At 41.1% G+C, this 18,400-nt stretch overlaps 1 long non-coding RNA gene across 1 annotated transcript in view; it reads left to right on the top strand.

Moving 5' to 3' along the window:
- Window positions 1-2,769: 2,769 nt before the first annotated feature.
- The window catches only part of LOC140190920 (uncharacterized), a 35,769-nt gene continuing 20,138 nt past the window's right edge, over window positions 2,770-18,400 (top strand). The window contains exon 1 of the long non-coding RNA XR_011883717.1: window positions 2,770-2,903. This is a non-coding gene — a long non-coding RNA (uncharacterized lncRNA). The remainder of the gene's footprint in view (window positions 2,904-18,400) is intronic.

Below are 18,400 nucleotides of genomic sequence, written 5' to 3'. Positions count from 1 at the left end.
AGTGGAGAAATATTTAATCAGTCATCAGCCCGATACATTTTCTATGAAGAGGAGCCATTGATTTAGTTAAAAAGAAATCCAACTTATGCGAGTTACTGTTAAGTTCTGCGTGCATTTGTGGTGTTTCATGGGGTAAGTAATCGTTATTACCCTCTGGTTTATTAATACAAGTGATTGGTTAATCCTGCTCTTCCAGAGAAATGTCTCAATTTGAAGACGAAGTATAAACTGGAAGGAATAGAGCTCCAATTTTTACATTTCTATGTTCCCTTACTTAAGGAGAGAAGGTGACTATTCCAGCCCATTGTTTTAGTCAGCTCAAAAGCAATTGCATTATCCCACCAATCTTCCCTGGAACCTTTTCACCCCCACATTCTCATCGACTTGCTCCAGATTCCACCGCTCAACTGCATGCTGAGGACAATTTACAGTCGCCCTGTCATTGGCAGCCAGCGTGTAACAGGGCTGTGGGATCACCCAAAACAAACCAATGCTTTCACAGGGATAACATGTAAACCACAGAATCAAAGACAATATCAGAATCCGATGCAGATTTGTTGTCCCCAACATCGATGAGATAAAATTTGTGGTTTTTTTTGCAGTAGTGGTATATCGCAAAGACATAAAATTACTATAAATTACAAAAATAATTAAATTCTGCAAAAAAGGAATATCAAGGTAGTGTTCATGGGTTCATGCACCATTCAGAAATTTGATGGTGGAGATGAAAAGGCTGTTCCTGCATCATTCAGTGTTGGTTGTCAGGTTCCTTTACCTCCTCTCTGATGAGAGTAATGAGAAGAGTTCAGTACGCTTCTTAGTGATGGATGACACTGTCTTGTGGCACCGGCTCTTGAAGACATCCTGACTGGTGGAGATGGCTGTGCCTGTGAGGGAGATGGCTGATTCTACAGCCCATTGCAGTCTCCTGCAAACCTTTGCAGCGGAGCCGCCATACCGGGTGGTGATGTAATCGGTCAGAATGCTCTCCACCGGAAATCTGCAGAAATTTATAAAAGCATCTCGTAACATGCGAAATTGGCAGCACAGTAGCATCAGGGTTAGGGCCACACTTTGCAATGCAAGCGAGCCCGGTTCAATTCCTGCTGCTGCCTGTAAGGAGTTTGTATGTTCTCCCCGTGAATGCTCTGATTTCCTCCCACATTTCAAAACGTATATACGGGTTAGTAGGTTAATTGATCACCGCTTGTAATTGGGCAGTGCAGGCTTACTGGTCCCTAAGGGCCTGTGACCATGTTGTATCTCTAAATATAAGCAAATATATAGAAATCTCCTCAAACTCCAAGTGAAGTAGAGCCACTGGTGTGCACAGAGACAGCAAAAGAGTTCAGGACTGATTCTGTCCACTGAAGCTCTGAGAGACTAGTCGCCATTTTGCCCTCCCAGAATTTTTCCTTTATTACTTCCTCCATAGATGGCTGGGATTGTACATGACCCATGTCTCCTTCTCTTTCCTGGCCATGGTCCAAATATCTCTTTTCATTCAGGGTTCCCTACTCCTACCAGCTTTATCCTTCACTCTAACAGGAACATGGAGACCTTGGGCTCTTACTATCTCAACTTTAAAAGCCCCCACTTGCACGTGGTCCCTTGGCCTGCAAACAATCTACTCCAATCAACATGTACAAGCTCCTGTCTCATACAATCAAAATTTGCCTTGACCCAGTTTAGAACTTGAACCTGTGGACCAGTTCTTTCTGTCCCTTTTCATAACCATACTATAATTGTAGATCGTAAACTGCTCCCTATGGTATTGCACAAAAGACTTGTAACCAGCAGTTGTTTTACAGACAAATTAATGTCTTCCAGCAATCTCACTTCTATGTTGAATTGTGTAGCAAGTTTTTTTTTTCAGAAACAATAGAGACCATCAGGCCATAAGACACAGAAGGAGAATTAGGCCATTTGACCCATTGAGTCCGCTCTATCATTGATATATTATCCTTCTCAACCCCATTCTCCTGCCTTCTCTCTGTAACCTTTGATGCTCTTACAAATCAAGAATCCATCATCTTCCTCTTTAAATATACCCAATTACTGCAAGGAGGTGGTACAATGGACAAGGAAGAAAATTATGAAAAATTACAGGGAAATCTCGATCAGTTGAATAAGTGGGAAGAGAAGTGACAAATGGAGCTTAATCTGGATAAGTATGAGGTGTTGTACTTTGGAAAGTCAATTCTAGATAAGAATTTCGTAGTGAATGGCAGTTTCATTGCCTCGACTGTCTTCAAAGACAGTACAGGATACAAGGGGGCTATCTAATGTTCCTGAAACATTTTCAGTTTGTTGAAAGAGTATTTTTAGTTTTCCTACAGCTTCTTAAATTCTGAAGTAAAAAAAGCATTCTTTATAATTGTTAAAAAAATTCTTTTGCTGTAGAGGAACATGGACCTTGTCCTTTGTGCACAAAAGTAATCATTTCCAGTAGCCATTAACTTTTCTGGTTCCTGAGCCTTTCAAAATCCACACTGTCACAGATCTAAGAGCCTTTGGAACGCAGCCATCTCTGCAAACCTCAGAGTGGTTCCCAGCTCTCTGACTTATTATGCTGTTCACTGTCAGACCACTATGCTTAGAATGTACGTATGTTTTTATTCAAGGAAACTGTCCAATTACAGCAGTTTCACTTCCGCTCCAGCTCCGCAAAGCTGAGACTTCTTGAAGCTTTCATTTTCATTAATGTGAATGTATTTCACATCGCAAGAAGCCACGCCTGCTCCGGTTGGCTTTTGGTTTTGATGGGACCTCTTCCGAGCCTGCTCTGCCTTATTGCACAAGTTAGCCTAGCCTGCACATCGTGGCTGTGAAAACAAGTAGCTCCATGTGCTGTACACTGGCCCTGCCCTAGCACAGTTCCCTGGAGCATTCAAACTTGGAAGGTGAGACAATTATTTGCTAATTCTATTAACGGAATACAAATCAGTTCCAGGGAAATATTTTAGCCCTTGTAATTCAGTCCACTCCCCTTCCCAAATTTCCCAAGTTCAAGTCAAGTTTATAGGTCAAAAAGGCAAAGGGTCTCTCAGAAGTTGTGCAGCCAGACTTGCAAAGAATCCAGTAGGGATTTAGTATAACTTATCTACGACTCCCTCTTTCATCTGCGATATGAAATGTACTAGTCGTCAGTGCAGACACACTTGTTGCCTGCTTGTGTTTATTCTCTGTGTTTTCCCCTGGCCTTTATGATTCAAGTAGAATTACATCTGCATTTCCTATAGTGATTTGGCATCTCAAGGTTGCTACCAGACCTTGGGAATTCAAGCATCCCTTCCTCTGAAACAAACTTTAAAGTACTTTCTGTACATATCATATATGAAAAAAGTCTGGGTTATGGCAACAGTACAATGAGCTGCAAATAACTGATTAATCCTTCTTTTCGAGTAATACATCCAAAACTTTAAGTAAAAATGCCACCATCTGCCAGGAAGTCTCAAACGGAAAGAAACATAGCCTGGGTCAGAGTTGAAGCTGAGAAACTTTTTTTTGATTCTTGACTGATTGAAAAAATCCATGCCCACAGGCGTTCTGCTGGATGAAATTGTGTATGATACCCAGGCAGCAGATGCTGACTATGTAATTCTAGCCCACACCAGCAATCCAATTTGTTTGCAGAAACAGGAAGGTCATGACCTGCCAATTGCTGCACTAACCCTCACGGTTTGAGTTGATTATTCTTAGCTTTGAGAAGGCTTCTTTTTCTGGTGGAATCTCTAAAAAAAATTCAAACTCTGCGCAGAAGGCTAAGTATCTCTCCCTCTGTTTCCTCAGTATAACCATAAGCACAACAAGATGACAGTGCAGAATGCATCAGTCAGCAGACGTATAAATCTGCTTTGAGAATACATCCAGAGGAGACCTAGACACATGAAAAGAGAAAGACTTATGGATTTTGACCAGCAATCAGTGGCAGACATGGCCACCATATCCAACATCTTCAGAATAAGATTCAGGTTTAATATTGCTGACATATGTCGTGAAATTTGTTGTTTTGCAGCAACAATACAGTGAAATACATAAAAGATACTATAAATTAAAATAGGAAACATATATTTTAAAAAATTATTAAGCAACGGAAAAAGTGAGGAAAAATAGTGTTCATGGGTTGGTTCATCGTTCATTCAGAAATCCTGTGGTGGAGGGGAAGAAGCTGTTCCTAAAGCATTCAATGTGCTTCTTCAGGTTCCCCTACCTCTTCCTGGTTTTAGTAGTGAGAAGAGAGCATGTCATGTTTGACGAGGGGCGCTGCTGTTTTGCGGCCTGTCACAGAGCAGCATTCCAATTTATAGACATTCATATGGTACACCACAAAAAGCAGAATTTAAGCAAATGTTAGCAAACTTCTAAACATACTTCAGTATTTTAAAAGACTCACACCCACAGCATTTTGGAATTATTGTAGCCTGGCTTGTTTCCAACCTTTAAATATTTGAGCATAAGTTTCCAGATGCAATTTTTATTTGCGAAAGAACAATAGGCACCATCGAAATCAACAAAAAGTAGAAAAAGCAATCAGGAGGTGCTAAAATAGGCTGGTGGCTCACTACTATTTAGTTAAGATGTATCTCTTCATCTTTGGAAATTTGAACTATGTTTTTGGGATGTGTCATTGATATATTATTCAACATGAGGAAGTATAACCACATTGAGTCATGATATGTCATCAGGATTTCAAAACATATGCATATGCAAACATTTTAACACTGAATTGCATTGTCACATTCCACCAGAGGTTTTGGTAGATCTAGTAGCTTCCCATCTACTGATGTATTTGCCTTTCACATGTAATGAAGTGATGTCAAAATGATAGTCGAGACACGTCAAGTGCGGTACTGTTGTGGGTAGTGCTTGTCGCTCTCACATTCAGCTTCTTCCGCTGGCTAACAGTCTTGCGAAAAGGAGAGCTGAACATGTAAATCTCTCCCTGCCAGTACATGGCCTCTTCTGCAGCAAGTCTCGCGTAGTGTCTCCTTGCTGGCAACACACAGAAACTGAACTCCTCTCAGACTCAGGCTGAACTACAGAGGGCGGGGAAGAGGTCGGGCCCCTGCACTCGTAGCACGCAGGCCCACACTGGTGCTCGTGAACCAGATCCCCAGCTATGGGTAAATATCCCCACTGCCTTGTGGGCAGCCACAGGAGAGACGAAGCCTTCAGGAGTAAACCCAGACAGCATATCTGGAGTGGAGCCTCAAAGGTGGCTGGATGTCATTGAACATCTTTCCAGCAGTTCCTGCAGCCAAGCTGGTGCCAAATGTATTGCTTCCCTTTCCTTTGGACTACACTGGTGAGGCAGAGAGGGGGATCTTGATGACTGGGTATCTCAGGATCTCCATACCTTTCGTCCAGGCTTGTGATGATGATCATCATCACTCATTGTCCTTTGAGACAGACAGATGCCAACCAATAATAAAGACCATGCATCTAATAAATATTCAATAATAAGATTACAGAATCCTTGATGAGGATGGAGAGATTCAGTCAGATTCATTTATTTAGAGAATCCCACAGCAATAACTTGCTTTATATAGACTCACCATTGTGAAATGGCTGAAGCTGCCTTCAAGTGTATATCAAAGTAAATTTGACACCAAATATTGTATCAATGGGAAGATCTTTAGTCTTGACTCATCTGGGGGAAGGGAGATGGAGAGATGGAAAAGTACATGGTGGACTAAATTCTGGCATTAAAGCAAAGGATTAGATTATTGTCATTTAGAAATGCACGCATTAAAAAATGATACAACATTCCTCCAGAATGATATCACAAGAAAACACAGGACAAACCAAGACTAAAACTGACAAAACCACATAATTATAACATATAGTTACAACAGTGCAAAGCAATACCATAATTTGATAAAGAGCAGACCATGGGCATGGTAAAAAAAAGTCTCAAAGTCCCAATAGACTCATCATCTCACGCAGGCGGCAGAAGGGAGAAACTCTCCCTGCCATGAACCTCCAAGCGCTGCAAACTTGCCAAAGCAGCACCATTGGAAGCACACGACCGCAGAGGACTCTGAGTCCATCCGAAGACTTCGAGCCTCCGACCAGCCCCTCCGACACAGCATCTCAGAGCACCATCCTCTGCCGAGCAACAAGCAAAGCCGAGGACCTGGGGCCTTCTCCTCTAGAGATTCTGGACCACACAGTAGCAGCAGCAGCAAAGCAAGCATTTCAGAAGTTTCACCAGATCTTCCTCCGTGCTCGCACATCCGTCTCCATCAAATCAGAATTGTGCACGGCACCCAACTTGGCAAATAACAGACATCATCACCGGAGTGGCCGCTGCGAGCTACATCGCGCCGCCATCTTCTCCTCCCGCCTTCGTGCCAAGAGTGTGCCGAGATTTGACAGATACTGGAAACCTTTGAGCAACACACACAAAATGCCAGAAGAACTCAGTAAGTCAGGCAGCATCTATGGAGGGGAATAAACAATTGATGTTTCAGAACAACACCCTTCATTAGGACTGGAAACAAAGGAAGAAGAAGCTAAAATAAGAAGGTGAGGAGAGAGGAAGGAGTATAGGTTGACTGGGGATAGGTGAGATCAAGAGAAGGGGGAGGTAGGTGTTGGGGGGAGGGGAGGTGAAGTAAGAAGCTGGAAAGTGATAGATGAAAGAGGTAAGGGGCTGAAAAAGAACAACTTAATATGAAAGAATAGCAAACCATGGAAGAAAGGGAAGGAGAATAGAGGAGGAAGATTGAAAGAACAGATGAGAGGGTACCAAGAATTGGGAATAGTAAAAGAAAGAAGGGGGAGGGAAAACATTTATTGAAAGTTAGAGAAACCAATGTTCATGCCATCAAGTTAGAGGCTATGAGGTGTTGATCCTCCAAGCTGAGTTTGGTTTCATCATGGCAGTAGAGGAGGCAATGAACGAATTTGTCACAAGGGGAATGGAAAGATGAATTCTGAAATTATCCCTATAATGGGTGGACCAACAGTAAACGAGATTGCGGAAGAGACAGGGATTGGTAGGGTACGGAGGAATCAGTGGAATGAGGAATAGCATTGGTGCATGTGTCATCAATGTCCATAAATGCTGCATTTCTATATATGGGAAGCTGGAAAATTAGCAACAAGCCACAATTACAAAGAAAAAAATCATTTTACTGCTGCAATCTCCTTCTGCCACTTCATTAGAACTGTTTACATTGTGCTTTATTTAGCTCCAATAGAATTACTACATGGTTCAACAACATGCCAAGTAAGGGATCATTTTACTTCAGATCTGGATGACACTACCTGGGAAACTCTGCCAGAACTGACTGATTCCAAAGCAGGAGTGTTATAGTACCATATCACAATATCAGCTTCATGGCTTACACTTACAAATTAAACACAGAACATAGAACATATATCATTACAGCATAGTACTGCACAGAAGTTATGTCAACATTTAACCCACTTTAAGATTAATCTATCCCTTCCCTCCCACTTAGCATTCAGTTTTTGTGTTGTCCACTTGCCTATCTAAGTGTCCGGCTCTTAAATGCCTCTCATGTATCTTTCTCTACCAACACCCCTGGCAGTGTGTTCGATGCACCTACAACTCTCTGCATAAAAAACTTAACTCAGATATCTTTCATACTTTCCTCCAATCACCTTAAAATTATGCTCCTTCATCCTGGGAAAAGTCTCTGGCTGTCCACAATATACAATCCTGAGATTTTTTTGGGGTGTATTGTAACAGAATCAATGAAAACCAGTCCAACTAGGGCATTCAACCACAGTACAGAAAACTGCGCAAAGAGAAGAAACAATATTAATTTTTTAAAAAGCAATAAATATCGAGAACATGAGATGAAGAGTCCTTGGAGGAGGGTGCATTGGTTGTGGGAACATTTCAATGCTGGGGCAAGTTGAGTGTAGTTATCTCCTTTGGTTCAAGAGCCTGATGGTTAAGGGGGAGTAACTGTTCCTGAACCCAGTGGTGAGTCACCTCTCATCTCCCTTTGCTTCAAAGAGAATAGCCCTAAATTATTATGATCTTTTTACATCAGTTTATCTTTTTATGGTATAACTCACTTTTATTATTATGACGCAATTGCATTTCAGATTTCCTTAGCAGTAAGTGGCAAAAGGCAAATCTAAGCAGTTCCTGCTTGTGAACTTTCAAGGTGAATTCAGGTTTCTTTCTTAATATGTAGAACTTTGAGTTAAATTACTATCTTCATATTTTAGCAATGATTTACATCTCTAACAAACCATGATCTTGAAGTGTTGCATCCATTCGTGTTCAATATAATAAACTTTTATTGCAGTTCATGTTGAGTCAGATTGTACATGGCTTTAAATAGGTTTTATCTATCTATTTTTTGTAATCCGACCACAAGATCTAATTGTCAATATGTAAAGCAGATACAGGTCAAGAAAACTTCAAGTCACGACATGCTAGAGATATGAACCCTGCCTTTTTTCAAAAAAAGGGTCAATTAGGAACCTGCAGACTTTGTGACTCTGATATTTTCTCTTCCTGGAGAGTATTCCTGTGCATTCAAAATAATTGCCTTTGTTTGTTTCTGCGTATGATGCATATCTGAAGTGATATCAGGATATCAGGAAGTGCATGCACATGTACTGAATTTCTAGTATTATAAATAGAAATTTATAAACACATTCAAGGAAATTAAAGCATGAATATATAGAGCTGGAATGGTAAAGCATGGATCTCATTTTGTGAAGCAGCCAAATCATAATTTTTACATGTTGCCTTCAGAACGACCCATTGTATGATAAATGATGCCTGTTCCATATGCTGGTGAGACATTGGATACAATATTCTCATGTGCAGCTAATTTTTCATGTTCCCAAAACATAATACATTCTCATTACAATGACCATTAAAAGAGATAATGGAAAGAAAATAAAACTTAAAGAAGTCTCACCAATGTCACTTTTTGACGCATTGGGGACAAATTATTTTGCTCCCTTGCATGGTGGCATCTTTATTAATGGCCGACACTTCTATTTGAGTCAGAAGTACAGTAGGCAAGGCAAGTAAGATCATTTTAATGGAAATAAAAGTCGAGTGAGATATTAAGCAGTTTGCCAATGTATTTCACTCTTTTAGCAGCATTGCCCAAATTTGAGTCTACCCCGTGAGCTTTCTGAATAGGTTTCCAATTTCATAACATGTAAAAAGTCAAAGAAAGCCTCCCTAACCCCCTATCTGATTAAAGATAACATGAACGATAAGCACTCCATTCATTGAGAGGAAGGCATGATTCCCAGCAGAGTTCGGCACTAATCACTGAAGTAAACAGGGTGCTGTCAGTCATTGTCACCACAGATTTATCCTAGCAACATAGTTGATGACCATCTGCTTGTAATGATTAGACTCTCCAATGTAGCAGGATAAACGCTAAGTGTTCTTCATTTGGTTTCCCAATTCCTTCATGCTGATATTTTAATACACGTGGGTACAAATCATGTATACAAGAACATTTTCACTTAGTTAATATTCCTACCATTTTCCTATTTTTAGTTTTTTCTTTACAATGATGATTTATATATTACACTTCGTCTCACTGGGACCTCCGATAATAAGTGCCAGCGAAGATCAAACATGCGAAGATCCATACCCTTAGTTCTGATAAGAATTGGCTTAAATTAAAAGCAACATAAAGCCATTATAAATGTAGTATTACAGTGTAACAACTTGCCTTAAAAGTAAAGCTTGGAGCATGAATCAAGCTCTTGTTACGCTGAGATCAGAATAACACATTCTTGAAGGAGGTTTCAATTTGCTGACAAGTGATTTAAAATGAAAACAAACTGTGAGCACATGGAAGTAAGGCACAGGTTTAGTTTCCTTCCTCTGTCTTCCATAAACTGCGATGATCTCCTGATATGAAAGACCCATCGGGGAGAAAAGCAGTCACGAATCCTCCCACCCTTCATGCGATGCTTTTTGATGTTGAAATCAACAGCAGCCTTGACAGATGCTTGGATTCCTCTTGCTGAGACAGCAACTTGTCCAGGCTTACAGGCAACTAAAAAGTCATGAAGAGGGAAACGATGCAATGCGACGGCAAACCAGCCAATAATATGAAAGAGGATAACAAGAGTTTCTTCAGATATATCAAAAGTAAAAGAGAGGCAAGAATAGATATCGGACCACTGGAAAATGGTGCTGGAGAGGTAATCTCCCTCTGGCTATCCATTCCATAGGATGATGATGGTTCCTTTCAGTTAGAAAGGAACAGAGTGTGTGTGTGAGTGGATTTTAGGTGAGTAGGGGGTTGCACAGGTCCAGACCCACCCTCTCGACAGCCCCTCCCGGATCCAGTGGCATGGTGGGCTCCAAGACGGCTGGGGGAAGTTCTGCTGCAGTGAATGGCCACACCAAGCTTCAATGCAAGGGATGTCCTTTCCGCGCTTCACGGCACGTGTTTGCTAGATGGCCGTTGACCCTGCGAGAGGGTTCATTAGCCCTTTGACAGGTCCTGTTTTTCATCCTGCAGGGTGTCTAGCCACCCTCCTCACCAGGCAAGCCTGGTGGGGGAGCCGGTTTAGTCACCGACCACCTGACCATGCGGCAGGTAGTACTGGGTTACATGGTACCAGCAGCACTCAGATGAGTGACATGACCTGAAGAGGTAGTAATGGGGGCAAGGAATTAAAGGAGCAAAAGAGAAATTAAAGAGCTGCAAGTGTTAGATCCAAGGTACCGTTCAGAGAAGGTGGACTACTTATATCGATTTTAGAAGACTTAAAGTAGAATTAAAAATATTTAAGTTTGATAAAATTTGTCCAATTTCAAACTACATCCATACCCTTATTTACCCGTGTTGTGTACCTCGACTGTATAGTCATTGCAATTAGGTCTCTTATGCATTCTTCCATTTTTACCACTATCAACAATTTGTCTTCAGTTGTGTATCCATAAGCTTTGGAGGGACCTCATTAAATACACTCAGTGACCACACTATTAGGTACCTCCTATACCAAATTAAGCAGTCACTGAGTACATGTTCGTGGTCTTCTGCTGCTGTAGCCCATCCACTTCAAGGTTCAACATGTGCATTCAGAGATGCTCTTCTGCACGCCACTGTTGCGTTGGGTGGTGTTTGTCCGTCATGTCCGACGATGACAGGAAACCTGTGCGGGAGAGTTTTAAAAGTGGACTCTCTCGACCTCAGAAGGCCGGGTCCAGTGGTATGAACGAGAGGCACAAACTTTGGTCTTCCTCAGTGACAGTGAATGACCATGAAGCCTTTTGAACCTTGTCGTGGCCTTTGCTCTCCACAGAGCGTCGCAGTGCCACCTTCCCAGCCATTGGATCTCACAGTAGATCCCATCCGTCCAGTTTGCCGGAGGCGACTTTGCATGCTAGGACAGGTTCTGCTTTTTTAGTGCGTGGTTATCTGAGTCACTGTCACCTTCCTGTCAGTGTGAACCAGTCTGGTCATTCTCCTTGGACCTCTCTCATTAACAAGGTGCTTTCGCCCACAGAACAAATTTCTGAGTTGTATATGGATTCATGCTCTGATAATAAATGAATATTTGAACCTTTGAACTGCCATTCACTGATATACAGGTTTACCTAATAAAGTGGCTACTGGGGATAGATAAAGGTATGAACAATAACTGTATATTCTAAAAGATTATTTAGTTATTAGCCACTGGAGGAAACAAACCTATCTTAAAAGTTTTCTCTGAAGTCAAGTTTTGTTGTCATCTGTCATTTTTTTTGGTTTGGCACCAGTTTTTTTTTCTGATAATGTTCTTGGGAATTTCTTTGTAATGTATTATGAACCCCATATAAGTGCAAATTGGTTTTGTTTCAAGTATATTGCCTAAATGATGAGAAGGCACTCTTCTTTTCAAATAGTATCAAGCATATCTGTTTCTGATTCCATTCATGAAACAAAGCATTGACTGCCGATTTGCTGATTATGGGATTTCACTGTTCTATCCACGGTTCACAAAACCATGACAGCATGTCAAAAGCAGTTCACTGCTTCTAAATCACATTGGGATATCCTGCCAATATGGAAAGTATAAACATGTTTCATCTTTCTTCTGTTTTCTATATTTAAGTCACTGTAGTAAGATTTATTATGAGTTACAAGGTAAAAAATAGAGCAATATATTCAATTTAATATATTTATTAATATACTATATATATAATAAGCTGCTTAAATTATTTAAAATATAACAACCAACTATAAAAAAATTTTTAAATATGCATATTTGCTAATAAAAGTGTAATATTTTTCCAAACTAATGGTTGGTAATGAAATTGATATTTTTGCTTTTGAAACTATTAGTGTGTGAGTGGATCTATGGTACAAGCTTGATGGCCTTGTAGCATTGAACATAATATTTCATCATTTTCTATTTTAAAATACAAAAGCTCCAAGCATGTAGTTTATGTGCGTGCTGTTTAGCTGTTAATGTAACATTATAGGGAGCGGTATGAAATGAAGTCAACTTAAATTCCCAGGGCAAAATATAATCTCCAAAAGTAAACCACTTTTAGGTGGGTGGTCAGAGCAGCCATTGCATGCTGCACTTTAAAGTAAAGGAAATGTTTTTAAAGTTAATTACAGAGATGTTTTCTACTGATTAAATAAGCTGCAGATCCATGCTTTATCACTTTTCTCTAAGCTTACTTTTAAAACATTTCCTTCATTCCTCAGCGACATGACAAGAGCCTGTGTAGATTATTGGACTGCTTTCTATTCCTTTGACACATGCAGGCAAGGATTCCGGGTCCTGGGGCAGGCCAGTAATGTCTCCTTTCATTCCAAGGAGAATAAACAACAAATTTATGGGACTTCATGCAGTAGCACTGCAAGACAGTATTAAGAATCAAAGCGGTTTTGAGCCACTTATTTCAAGATAAAGTATGGAAATGACAGGAATGTGCTACTTTAGCCATCCATCTTTTCCTCAAATTGCAAGACAGAAATTCCTCAGTGTTGTGGTTTAGGACAATGTTGGCATTGCAGTCACCAGTGGGAGTTTCAACCAGGCCACTGGTGCGAACCAAAAACATCCTCCTCTTCATTTCTCTCATGTGTTTTTTATGTTACTCCTTATTACCCATCAATCATCAGACTCTTACTCATCAACCATCAGGCTCTTCAGCTGCGTAGCCATAAGCTTTGGAAGAACCTCATTAAATACACTCAGTGGCCACATTACTAGGTACCTCCTGTACCCAATAAAGTGGTCACTGAGTGCATGTTTGTGGCCTTCTGCTGCTTTAGCCCATCCACTTTAAGGTTCAACCTGTGCATTCAGAGATGCTATTCCGCATGCCACAAATGTCAGTCGTATCCGACGACAACAGGAAACCTGTGCGGGACAGTTTTTAAAGTGGAAAAGCTGTGGCACTGGGGCAGTTCCACTCTTTCAACCTCAGAAGTCCAAGTCCAGCCGTACAAAGAAGCGTCAGAAACGTCAGCCTTCCTCAGTGGCAGTGAATGACCATCAACAATCTGGCTCTTAAGCTAGAGGGGTGAGCTTCAGTCGACTTCTCTTGCCCCATTGCTAAACTGTTCTCATAACCGAAGGACTCATTTTCAAGAACTCTTCATCTCATGTTCTCAATATTTTTTGCTTGTTTGCTTATTCATTCATCTATTTATCTATCTATGTATCTATGTATCTATCTATCTATTTATTCTTTTGTATTTGCACAGCTTGTTTTCTTTTGCACATTGGTTACTTGTCCGTCCTGTTGTCTTTCATTGATTCTATTGTGTTGCTTGGATTTACTGTGTATGCCCACGAGAAAAAAATCTCAGGTTTGTGTATGGTGACAGGTATGCATTTCGATAATAAATTTACTTTGAATTTTGAACTTTAAAGCTTACCTTTTTGATCAAATGTTGACAATCGCTATCACGGTGTCAAATATTTGCCGTTTGCCACTCTTGCGAAGTGCAGTGAGGTGTTTGCCTAGTCATATGAGCCCATAGTGATGGAAGTAAAATACGGGCATGGAAACAAGACCACTAACAGGAACGCAGTAATTAACAGGGATATGAGTGTTGGCAACCTGTGACCAGAAGAATTACAGAGATCAGTGTTGGGATTGCAACTTTTTACCACTAATGACTTGGGGGAGGTAAAGAAATGTACAATATACAAAAGTAGGAGACAGGATGAGTTGTAAGGAAAATATATTAGTTTATAGAGATCTAGAAAGAGTAATTAATAGCCAAAAGCTTGGCAAATGTAATCTAATGGGAGAATGTATAAGTTTATTGATTTTGGAAGGTAGAACAAAGAACTGAGTGTTATTTAAATGAAGAGAAGATGCAGGGAACTGCAGTACTATAGTATGGCGGTGGGGGGCTTCATGAATGAAACGCAGGAAGCTAGCACACAAGTTCTGCAGATAGTAAGGAAGGGTGATAGCAAGGTGGACCTTATTTCAAGGGGTTGGAGTATAAAAGTAGGAAAAGCACACCTTAACTGTACATGGCACAAATGAAATATTACTTGAGTACTGCAAACAATTCTGGTCCCTCTATTTAAAGAAAGATGTTCTTTCGTTGGCTGTGTTCGAGAGAAGGCTGATCTTTGAAATGGACTGGTTGTCCTACAAGGAAAGAAACAGCTTGCAACTCTACTCACTGCCGTCCAGAAAAATGAACGTTAATCTCACTGAAACACCCAAGATTAGAGAAACATAGAAACATAGAAAATAGGTGCAGGAGTAGGCCATTCGGCCCTTCGAGCCTGCACCGCCATTCATTATGATCATGGCTGATCATCCAACTCAGAACCCCACCCCAGCCTTCCCTCCATACCCCCTGACCCCCGTAGCCACAAGGGCCATATTATTAGGGGCTACCCAGGGTAAATACTGAGAGGATGTTTCCTCACAGGGGAGAGTTCAGCACCAGAGGGCCTGGTCTAAGAATAAAGAGACCCCCCCCCCCCCATTTACAATTGAAATGTGTAAGGATTTCTACCACCAGAAGTGCGTGAGTCTTTGGGACTCTTTGCCTCCGAGAGCTTTTGGGGAAGAATCTTTTGGTCTGTTTAAGGCTGAGGTGGATGGATTTGTAATTAGTAAATGAATATGAGAAAATGACAGGATTATTGACTTGAGAAATTTCAGATCAGCGATGAATCAAATGGATGGTGGAGCAGGCTATATGGACAACTTCTATTCCCATTTCTTCTGGAGTTATTTTAGTCTAGTTTAAAGGCACCATATAAATGCAAACCATTGTTATTGCTGATGAACAGACAGATAAAGAGAAACTCCCCTATGCTTGTTTCAAAATGGGCATCCAATGGTCACTTAAGGGACATAAACATGCGCCCCTGAAAAAAATGTGCGAAGTAACAGCAATGTACTTGCTCACAGCAACTTCAACAAGACGAATTTCAGAGGCAAATTACAATGTGTTGTTAATACTGTGTGGCGTGTTTAGTCCAAGACAAGTGCACCTGAAATCCACAATGCCTGTGGAGTGGGAACAATGCCCATTTTCTCCTCCACTAACCCCTTAGGTGGGCCAGAGCAACTTCATGCACTAATCCAACTTGTGACTGACCCATTCACCAGCAGAACTGGGCTTGAGAATCATAGAAACATATCAAACCTACAGCACAGACAGGCCCCTTGGCCCACAATACTGTGCCAAACATGTACTTATTTTAGAAATTACCTAGGCTTACTCATAGACCTCTATTTTTCGAAGCTCCATGTATCTATCCAGGAGACGCTTAAAAGACACTATCGTACCTGCCTCCACCACCATTGTTGGCAGCCCAGTCCACGCACTCACCACTCTCTGCGTAAAGAAATTACCCCTGACATCTCCTCTGTACCTCCTTCCAAGCACCTTATAACTGTGCCCTCTCGTGTTAGCCATTTCAGCCCTGGGAAAAAGCCTCTGACTATCTACACGATCAATGCTTCTCATCATTTTATACACCTCCATCAGGTCACCTCTCATCCTCCACCACTCCAAGGAGAAAAGGCTTAGTTCACTCAACCTATTCTCATAAGGCATGCTCCCCAATCCAGGCGACATCCTTGTAAATCTCCTCTACAGCCTTTCTATAGTTTCCACATCCTTTCTGTGGTGAGGTGACCAGAACTGAGCGCAGTACTCCAAGTGGGGTCTGACCAGGGTCCTATATAGCTGTAACATTACCTCTCAGCTCTTGAACTCAATCCAGTGGTGATGAAGGCTAATGCACCGTATGCCTTCTTAACCACAAAGTCAACCTGCGCAGCAGCTTTGAGATTGGGATTTTCTGGCACCTGTCCTCAGGAGCCAATAGCAATAGGCAATAAAACTTCTTCAGTTACAACCTCACCCCTGCCAGTGCCATCCCCACCACCCAAAGCTCCCCTCAAGGCAATACAGCTTAATGTTGTCCATACAGCACTTGTTCAAGAAACTGAGGCAGGAGGTAGACACTCCTTACTAAATAAGCATATTTCTGTTAACCTCTTTTTTTATAAAATGAAAACAAACGTTGGGTTACTCAGCAGGCCAGGTAGCATCTGTGGAGAGAGAAAAAGCAGAGTTTTGGTCAATATTCCTACATCAGAACTGTTGGATTGGGTTGTGTGATTGCTGTTTTCCTTGTATTTTAACTTCCTTTATGCTTGTTTGTTTTTTAACATAATCACCAATTTACATGTGATTGTTCAGTGAGCTTTTCTGTGGATTTGCCTCTGGATTTTTCTGAAAACTCCTTGGTTTCAGTGGCAGGAGTCACTTTACTTGAATCTGGCTATTTAAATGGATAATTGTCATCAGTTGGAATTTCAACGGAATTGGTGGTCTGGTAGAAGAAGATCACACCACCTTTGTTTGTTCTCTTTTCTTTTTTTTCCCCCTTAGGCTCTCTTCCTTTGTTCTTTGTCTGCTATTCTCTTTTTCCTTCCATTTCTCACCATGCTTCTCCCCTCATTTCCTTCGGTCTTATAACAATTAATGAAACAATTGTAAGCAACACCTCCTATGCCTCATTCTTAACTTCCAAAGAGCCTCGGGATCGCAAAATCATCAAGATCCAGTAGAAATCTAATTCTCTCTCCACAGATGCTGCCTAACCTGCTGATTGTCCCAACATTCTTAATTTTTTTTTAGAATCCTAGTATCTGCAGTTGCTATGCTTTTTTCCTCTCTGGAGAATTCCATGAATCCGGAGCAGAGGGAATCCAGTTTTAGCTCCCACAATCCCTTCAGCATTGCACATTGCATCAGCCTGAGCTACATGCACAGGCTCTGGAGCCAGTGAGGTTAAATCTACAAGCTTCTGATGTAGGTTGAAGTTCCACAAAAGATAAGGTTGCAAAAAAAATGGGCCACAGAGAGTGAAGAAGAAAATCGCAGGAGCTTAGGTGCCATAGATATCCATTGAAAATTAGTTGAACAAGAAGAATGACTCACGATTTGATCCCTGAACTTGCACAAGCAAGGCAAACAGTCATTTGGTGGATTTTAATGGGAAAACTGACACAGGGTTTGACAGTGGTTTTGGGCTGTTACTGTCTGGAAAAGTTGTAATAATAGATCAAGAGAAAAGCAAAGAGAAAACGTGACTTGACGTTGTGATGGAATGGGCAGGTGTGACTTCAGGAACTGACATAATACATCTGTACACTAATCACTCGCTCCTGACAGGAAAAGGAACGAAGAAGGAGAGTGAGACATGAAAAACGGCTTATTTGGCTATATTTCTTTGTGGAAAATACTGCCAATATCAAAAATAAAGCTGGAATTTCTTCTAACCTTGATAGGAATATGCAAACCATAAACAGAAAAGATGCTGCAGTTGCAGGAAATCTTGAGCAAAACACACAAAATGCTGGAGGAACTCAAATCAGGCAGTGTCTATGGAGGAGAGTAAACAGTCAATGTTTCAGGCAAAGACTCTTCATCATTATTCAACCCAAAACGTCGACTGTTTATGCCCCGCCCCCATATATGCTGCTTGATCTGCTGAATTCCTCCAGCACTTGTATGTATTGTTCATGAATATGCAAGCAACTGGCCTCCAATGATTCATTAACAGAGGCAGGACACTGACCAAGAGAAATTGTACGAGGGTTATTTCATTTCTTAAATGTTGAAGTCTTCATAGTAAATCTGGCAGGTACACTGCAGTCTGCTGCCTGTAACAGACTCCAGATCGATCTGCTCTACTGATGCAGGAGACTGGGCAACAGGTTGCCAGAGGAACTTACTGTATGATATGAGGAGAGTGTAAATCATATCTCAGGTCAACATGACACACTAGTATCAGAAGAAAAGAACTAATCTTTGTAAACAGTTGTCAGAAGTTTTAGAACCTCCAGTTATTCCATAAGGCTCAAGGACAGCTTCTGTCCTGCTGTTATAAGACAATCAAATGATTCCTGGACTTCTGAGTTTTC

Source organism: Mobula birostris, chromosome 31 (assembly GCF_030028105.1).
Source record: "Mobula birostris isolate sMobBir1 chromosome 31, sMobBir1.hap1, whole genome shotgun sequence".
NCBI classification, from domain to species: domain Eukaryota; kingdom Metazoa; phylum Chordata; class Chondrichthyes; order Myliobatiformes; family Myliobatidae; genus Mobula; species Mobula birostris.
This window is presented reverse-complemented; position numbering and strand designations above follow the sequence as displayed.